A 7,618-nucleotide genomic window follows, 5' to 3' on the forward strand; every position below is an offset into this window, starting at 1 on the left:
CTCCATTGGCTGCATTTTTGTTCTCGACCTCCGGGCCGTGCTTTTAATGAACGGCAGTAAGGGCAGTTGGTGACCTACGTTGTGCACACGCGGTTGGCGACACACAATGCGCGTGCACAGTCTAGCACGGCCCCCGCACCCCCCGAGTGCGCATGAGCGTCATGGAAAGTCCCTGTCAGCAGTCACAGCGCTGATATAAAAACAGAAAATGCTGGAAAAGCTCAGCAAGTCAGGCAGCATCTGTGGAGAAAGAAACAGAGTTAACGTTTCAGGTCGTCAGAACTGGGAGATGTTTAAAAAAATAGTCACAGCACAGAAGGAAGCGTTAGGAAAATGTGACTCAGTAACTCCTCCCACAGCGGGCTGGACACAGTGGGAAACCATGGATCAAATAACCTGGGATTCACAACTGATCTGCATATTAAGCTTCTACAAGCCCAGAAGCAACACGATCCAGCGACATGGCTTACTTGCTGTCTGTTCTCTTGATTCTGGTCATCCTTCTCCTCACCGTTTTTTACTTTCTGGGTGTTTTCCGAAGAAGGCGTTGCAACGAACCACCTTTGGACGCCGGATACCTGCCCTGGCTCGGACACGTCTTGTCCTTCAGAAGGAACACGGCACAGTTCCTGCAGGACTTGCAGAGAAAGCATGGGGATGTCTTTACAGTGCAGATAGCCGGGTATTACTTCACCTTCCTGATGGACCCCCTCTCTTACGGGGTCGTGGTAAAGGAATCGAGATCGAAACCGGACTTCGAAAAATTTGCAATAGAGTTGGTTGCCAGAGTGTTCGGATACCACGCTCAAGACAACGACCACAGGTTATTGGCGGCTGCGAGTAACAAGCACCTTATGGGGGACGGTTTGGTCAATTTAACTCAAGCGATGATGGAGAATTTACAGAATCTGATGCTTTACAGCGTTGGTAAGACTGAAAACGGCGTACGGGAATGGAAGCAAGACGGTTTGCTCAATTTCTGCTGCAACATCGTCTTCAGAGCCGGCTACCTCTCCATGTTCGGTACTGAGCCGGCCAAGGGCGACCAGGAGAAAGCGAAGCAATACGACCGAGACCACTCTGACCAAATCTTCTACGAATTCAGGAAGTACGACCGTCTGTTCCCAAGGCTGGCTTACGCCGTGCTTCCTCCGAAGGAGAAGACTGAAGCGGAGAGGTTGAAGAGGATGTTCTGGGACTTGCTGTCCATGGTGAAGATATCCAACAAGGAGAATATCAGTGTCTGGGTCTCCGAGCGCCAGCAACAGATGGTCGAGCAGGGAGTGGCGGTCTCCATGCAAAATCGGTACATGTTCCTGCTCCTTTGGGCTTCGCAAGGCAACACCGGACCTTCCGCCTTCTGGCTTCTCTTGTATTTAATCAGATATCCGGATGCCATGAGGGCCGTGCTGGGAGAAATAGACAAGATTCTCATGGAAACTGGCCAGGATGCCAAAGCCGGGGGTCCACCCGTTAATCTGACCAGGGACATGCTTCTGAAGACCCCTGTCCTGGACAGCGCCGTGGACGAGAGTCTACGCTTGACCGCCGCCCCAGACTTGATCCGAACCATGCTAGAGGACACCACTCTCAGGATGGCAGACGGGAGGGACTACACCATGCGAAAGGGGGACAGGGTGGATCTCCTTCCCTATCGGCTCAGATGAATCCAGAAGTCCACCCCCGGCCAGATAACAGATTTTTGAATCCAGACGGAACGAGGAAGACCTACTTCTACAAGGTCGGGCAGAAGGTGAAGTATTATAATGAGAATCCCAACGTGGTCAGTTTTCGGTAAAATATTAAAATGCCTACATGGCAAAGAAGCAGAATGCAAAATGGTTAGAAAGGGTTAATTAGTTAGTAACTGAGATTGGTACAGGTGGCCTGGCCTCCTGCTGGGCCATATGTTTGTGTAGTCAGCAGGTTTGCATGGTCTTTCGCAATGTAGAGTCTTTGATGTGATTCAAGGACTGGTCTGAATGTCTCCATGTTTATGGCAGATCAATATAGGTAACGAGCTTAGCCAAAGTTGAAAGACATTCCAGGTTGGGAGATAAGGAACAGAAGGAACAGGGAAGAACATTCCAAGTTGGAAGGTGAGGAAGTATCCCCTTTGATGTCTAACAGCAACATGGTCAGCACATGGACGATTTATGATTGGCCGGAAATAATGTAACCTCGCATGGCAACCTATGCCCGGCTTATGATTGGTGTTCACCCTCGTTAAGTATGTTCCAACCCTATTGATTTGTATAAAAACGTGTGGATTTCTGTATGTTTCTTGTTCTTGCTCTGCCAGCATAGAGGGACTCTATCAGGAGTCCAAATCAATGCTGCAGACTAAGAACCCTGCTATTAAAGTTGTGTTGAACTTTAAAATGTACTCGACTTCAGTTTTTACTGAACCAGACTGAGGGGAAAGAATCCGGATCGTCATTTGGTGGCGCGTACGGGGATCTTAATGGTCGTTCACCGAGAGTTCGCGGAGTAAGAGGCGGATTATCTCAGACACGGAGGAAGGAAATGGCGCCCCGATGTAAGTAGTCTTAATTTACTACATCGGTTTTCCTCCAATCCGTCAGTCTGACGACGAATCGTCCAATCGCTAACACTCGTGTGGCGTCCTTACAAGATTCAGGTCAGTCTGGCGAATACACAGAAATAGCAGGAAGAGGTCAGTGGTCGAATATCACTGAGGGAATAACTTGTAAGCAGTAGGTCAGTGGTTAATATCACTGAGGGTAGTCAGGGTTTAAGTTCCTGATGATTGGATATAAACAGGAACTAGTGATCAAAATATCACTGACTAAAAACTTAGATGTCGCCAAAAAGGCTCAGGAATTAATTTGGAAAAATAACAGAGGTACCACAGCCAAAGAACTAATTGCTTTATGGAGACAGTACTGTCAAAAAAAAATATGGATAGAATTAAGTGACTAGACAAATGTTTAAAAGACAGAGACCCGAAAAAGAAAGGTTCTGTTGTTTAAGTGTACTGTCCCTTTAAAAAGCCTGTCTTGATCAGTGTTTTTTTGTCGGTGTTGTGGGCCACGCCCCCTTCTTACTGTGTCTTACGTGTTTTCTTCCTTTGTGTAATGTATCTGTCTTGTCGTGTGTTTAATTCTGATACTGCCGAATTAAAATTGGAGTTATTGAGGTTAAGTGACCTATTAAATTCTGGTTCTTATAAAGTGTGGGCATGTTAAATTCCAGACATGGAATCTTCAAAAAATTGGCATTTTGAATGTTTATTTTGTGATTGGCTGTGGTTTAAAAAGAGGTTAAAAATTAACGGGATAGATTAAAAAAAACTATCAGGATCATTGTGATAGGAAAAGTCGGAAAGCTGGAACAGCTCGGAGCGTTGATTATAATCACATCCACTAAAAGTATGTGAAAAAATAGTGTGCAAAAATACAGTATAAAGCAATCCACAAATGTGAGAAGTAAAAAATCAGTCAAACCTGTGTGAAGTGAAATTTTGAAGGTGGGAACTTAATCTCAAAAGGGAGAAGGATCAAGTTACTCCTACCACAAGAGCAAGTTAATATTAACCCCTTCCATCCCAAGAAGCCAGACTGTCATGCCAAGAGCAGTTCAAACAGATAGAAATGACCCAGTCGGTTGAGAACTGTCTGAGGCTTAACCATTACACAGGTGAACATGAGGTAACAATTGGTATAGGTTATATTAGTAAAATTGTCCCAATTACTCGGAAATGCCAAAGGCTACAATTGACTGAGATATAAGTTTTCACGCTACAGTGAAAAATTGATAAGAAAGGAATGTAAAACAAATCATATGAAAAGGAAGCATAGGTTAGACAATTGGAAGTCCATTACTTGAGCTATGTACTGACACAGGGTACTAAACGCCTATCAGTTTTACCCTGCCACAGTATGATAAGGAAGTTTTGACAAGTTCTGGGGCTATTCAATTTTATTTGAAATTAATAGTAGAACACAAGATCTGACCAAAGAGGGGAGACCTTCCCTGACAAATTATATAACTCGCATTGAGAATGCTAAGAAAACTCAACAATTAGATCAACACCTCCTAACTCAAGTGTTAAAACAAAGAGCGACATGGAATGAAGGTGGACATCGTAAAAAGAGATAGGCAAATATGGAGACGTAAAGATCTGTGATAAGTGATATAGCAACTGCCTTTGCCTCAGTTGTTAACACCATTGATTTGACAACATTAGATCAAAAGGTCAGAGATTTAGGGTCTCGCATTAAAGATATATTAAAAGATAAATGAAAATACAGATAAGGAATTGTCTGAGGATCAAATGCTGACCATACATTTGCAAAGGATAGCTACAGTGCTAGAAACACATGCCCAAACCATTAATAAATTAATAAAAGAGGAATATAACGTATCTTAGCAGGCGGCTGCTAATGATATCTGCTTAATGTGGTTACATCTTGAAAACACAGAGATTAGGACTTGGAGTTAGAAATTCCAGTCTGCAGCCCTGCGTACATCTGTATGTGGGAGGGACAGTGTTTATTTCAGACAGGCTGCGTGCTTCAGAGAGAGAGCGAGAGTGGAACTGGGCAATTTCTCTCTCCTGTTTTGTTTTCTAAATTTGTTTCGGGTATAGGGATTATTCCTTTGGATAAATAAATAATAAATGAAGATTTAACAAATTAATCACTTGGGCTCTCAAGAAGAGCCGCAATGGATTTTCTGTGTTTCTTTTAAAACAGGTGACCCTGGGTTTTTTTTGGGACCACGTGAGTGTTGATGGTGCAGGATTACCAAGAGTAGTTACAAAGTTACGGTGCAACCTTTGCTGGAGAAATTTGGTGCAGGAAACGATCCAGTGGTGTTAAAGATTTAAGACTTGAGCTGCAGACATCAGCGGATACCAAATGTCACAGCGTGGTGATATCAACCTGATTCTCTTCTTTTGAAAACATTTTGATTTGTTTTGTTTTAACCTATTTGTTGTCTTCCGAGACAGAGTGCTCGAGGTGGGGAGATATGGGAATTTCTCTGAAGTCATTGAATTGGGCATGATAAAAAAATCAATCTGGCATAAATATACAATCTAGTGGAAGTCAGGAAAGTGTAGTTGAGAATAGTAAATTGATAGCTTTCTCGTGGAGATATTTGTGTCCTTGCCTATAATGAATAATGAGAAAACTACACTCAATAGCCTGGCCACTACCCTGACATCGGGACCATGCAGGGGGAGATAAGCACTCTAGACACCCCTGATCTTTTTGATAAGATAACCTGAAAACCTAAGAATGGCTACAGTGGACATAAAAGATACAAATGTATGTTGCCATCATCTGAGACGGAGATCAGGATGAAGAACATGATTACAAAGGCCTATGGCCTGGTGAGCTATTGCAACCACTCTTTAAACAAACCAGTTGCTTTTACAGGACTGAATCCTACAGGACATATGATGTGTGCCATGGAAAATGTTCGGAAATACCATGAGGAAGAAGAGATTGGCCAGCAGAAAGTTAATATCCAAGAACATTAAGCTCATTCCTATGAGATGCTGCTAGTATGCGGAGATACATGAAGAAGATACAGTGAAGAATGAGTCTCAGACAGGCTCAGTTACTTGACAACAGCACAACAGGAAAATAATGGTTAATGTGGTCCAGGCGAGTGAGAAATCCTTTTAAACAAGGCACTGACACATGGTCCATTGAGAAACCAACTAATTAATGAAACAGTCAGGAAACACTGGTATCAATCAAAAGGACTGAAATTAAAGTAAAGAGGGACACAGTAATTTGGATTTCCAAAATTCAGGGTTAGGTTCCCATCAGTTAACAATAAAATTGGGAGAAACAATATTTAGAAGATATCCGCACGATGGATACAAAATTACAAGATTATGAGGGGCCCAGATAAAGTAGACAGGAAGTACCTGCTTCCCCTAGCAGAGGGTTCAAGAACTAGAGGATGTAGATTTAAGCTGATTGGCTGGAACAAAATTAAAGGGATGTGTTACTAGACATGCTGTCACTGTGTGTCCACATAGTGTTGGACACAGCCTAGAAGCACAGTGTGGGTTTAATAATACCGGTACCAATCCGGATATTAACTATACCATGGAGGCCCTAGAGGCGGATCTAAAACCCACTTAAGTGGTATATGCCGGAGAGGGCGAATACTGTGTTACAACTAATTTGAAAACGTTTAAATATGCCAATCTAACTTGTGATATTTTAAGTCCAGAATTCTACTCCATTTCTGAAGTCCTGGTTCGGATTGGACCCGAGGAACTGGTAGAGATACACCGGCATAACCTCACCACCTTACAAGTTTCTGAGAATGTCAGAAAGGACTTAAAAGCATATCAGGACACATTTGGGTATCTGACACCCCTGTTGCCTAAATACTTGAAAGCATTGCGAATGGAGATACGCCTCTCCCAGAAGGTTTATTATAACCTACAACAGGACAATAACAACATTAAGCATGACATTGACCAAATTAAAGTCACCACCTGGTGAAATGACCTCTGGAATTTGGGACTGAATATACAGATCCATCCTTGGATTAGATTAGTTTCATATGTATTAGTCGTAGTGCAGTTTGTTGTAATGTGCTTCTTGATTTTCATTGCATGTAATAAATGTAAGCAGAGGATGAAGGGTTTGGCAAAGATAGTAAAACAGAGCCTGGGTGAGAATGTCCCCGTTGTCTCTGTGGTTTCAACTAAGAACACATCTTAATGGTACTGGGAGTAGCACCCGCTGGGGTAAGGTGCATGTAAAAGGGAAGACAATTATAGTTTGATAGGATTATCAGATGCTCTGCCTCTCTTCCACCCGGACTGGTGGCCAACACGAAGGGAACCTGGTTAAGATGAGGTACAGCATCTAACGGGATATTGTAGGGAGAATTTGGATTAAGGGATATAATGGGGAGGGCACCAATTCACAGGTGTAAAATGGTCTGAAAGGTACCATTCAGTCTAGTTAGGCTGGAAACAAAATATAAAGCACCATAGGATATTTGACTATGTTAGCCTTTTCAAACTAACATGAATAGGTTTAGCTGACCAAGGACATTTGCAACTTACTTGAGAGATGTTTAGAAGGAGTCTGTTCCTGAGAACAGATAAGAGTACAAAGGCGTATTGATGAAACATATCTGTGTTCTATTGGGACTTCTCTAGTTCAAGGGCTAGTCATATTCATTGTTATAATTCTTATAGTTTATTGCTTACGTAAATGTTGCTGCACTGCAGAACCTGCAGAACCAGTGAGCACCGTAATAATTGGTTATCATGATATGATAAAAGGGGGGAATGAGAATCCCTACGTGGTCAGTTTTCGGTAAAATATTAAAATGCCTACGTGGCAAAGAAGCAGAATGCAAAATGGTTAGAAAGGGTTAATTAGTTAGTAACTGAGATTGGTACAGGTGGCCTGGCCTCCTGCTGGGCCATATGTTTGCGTAGTCAGCAGGTTTGCATGGTCTTAGCAATGTAGAGTCTTTGATGTGATTCAAGGTCTGGTCTGAATGTCTCCATGTTTATGGCAGATCAATATAGGTAACGAGCTTAGCCAAAGTTGAAAGACATTCCAGGTTGGGAGATAAGGAACAGAAGGAACAGGGAAGAACATTCCAA

The 7,618-nt window shown here is 42.7% G+C and overlaps 1 pseudogene; it reads left to right on the plus strand.

Annotated features, from left to right (window-relative positions):
• LOC137299394 (7-alpha-hydroxycholest-4-en-3-one 12-alpha-hydroxylase-like) lies at nt 1–2,382 on the plus strand (annotated as a pseudogene).
• The last annotated feature ends 5,236 nt before the right edge of the window (nt 2,383–7,618 follow it).

The sequence above is a fragment of the Heptranchias perlo genome, chromosome 2, assembly GCF_035084215.1.
Source record: "Heptranchias perlo isolate sHepPer1 chromosome 2, sHepPer1.hap1, whole genome shotgun sequence".
NCBI classification, from domain to species: Eukaryota; Metazoa; Chordata; class Chondrichthyes; order Hexanchiformes; family Hexanchidae; genus Heptranchias; species Heptranchias perlo.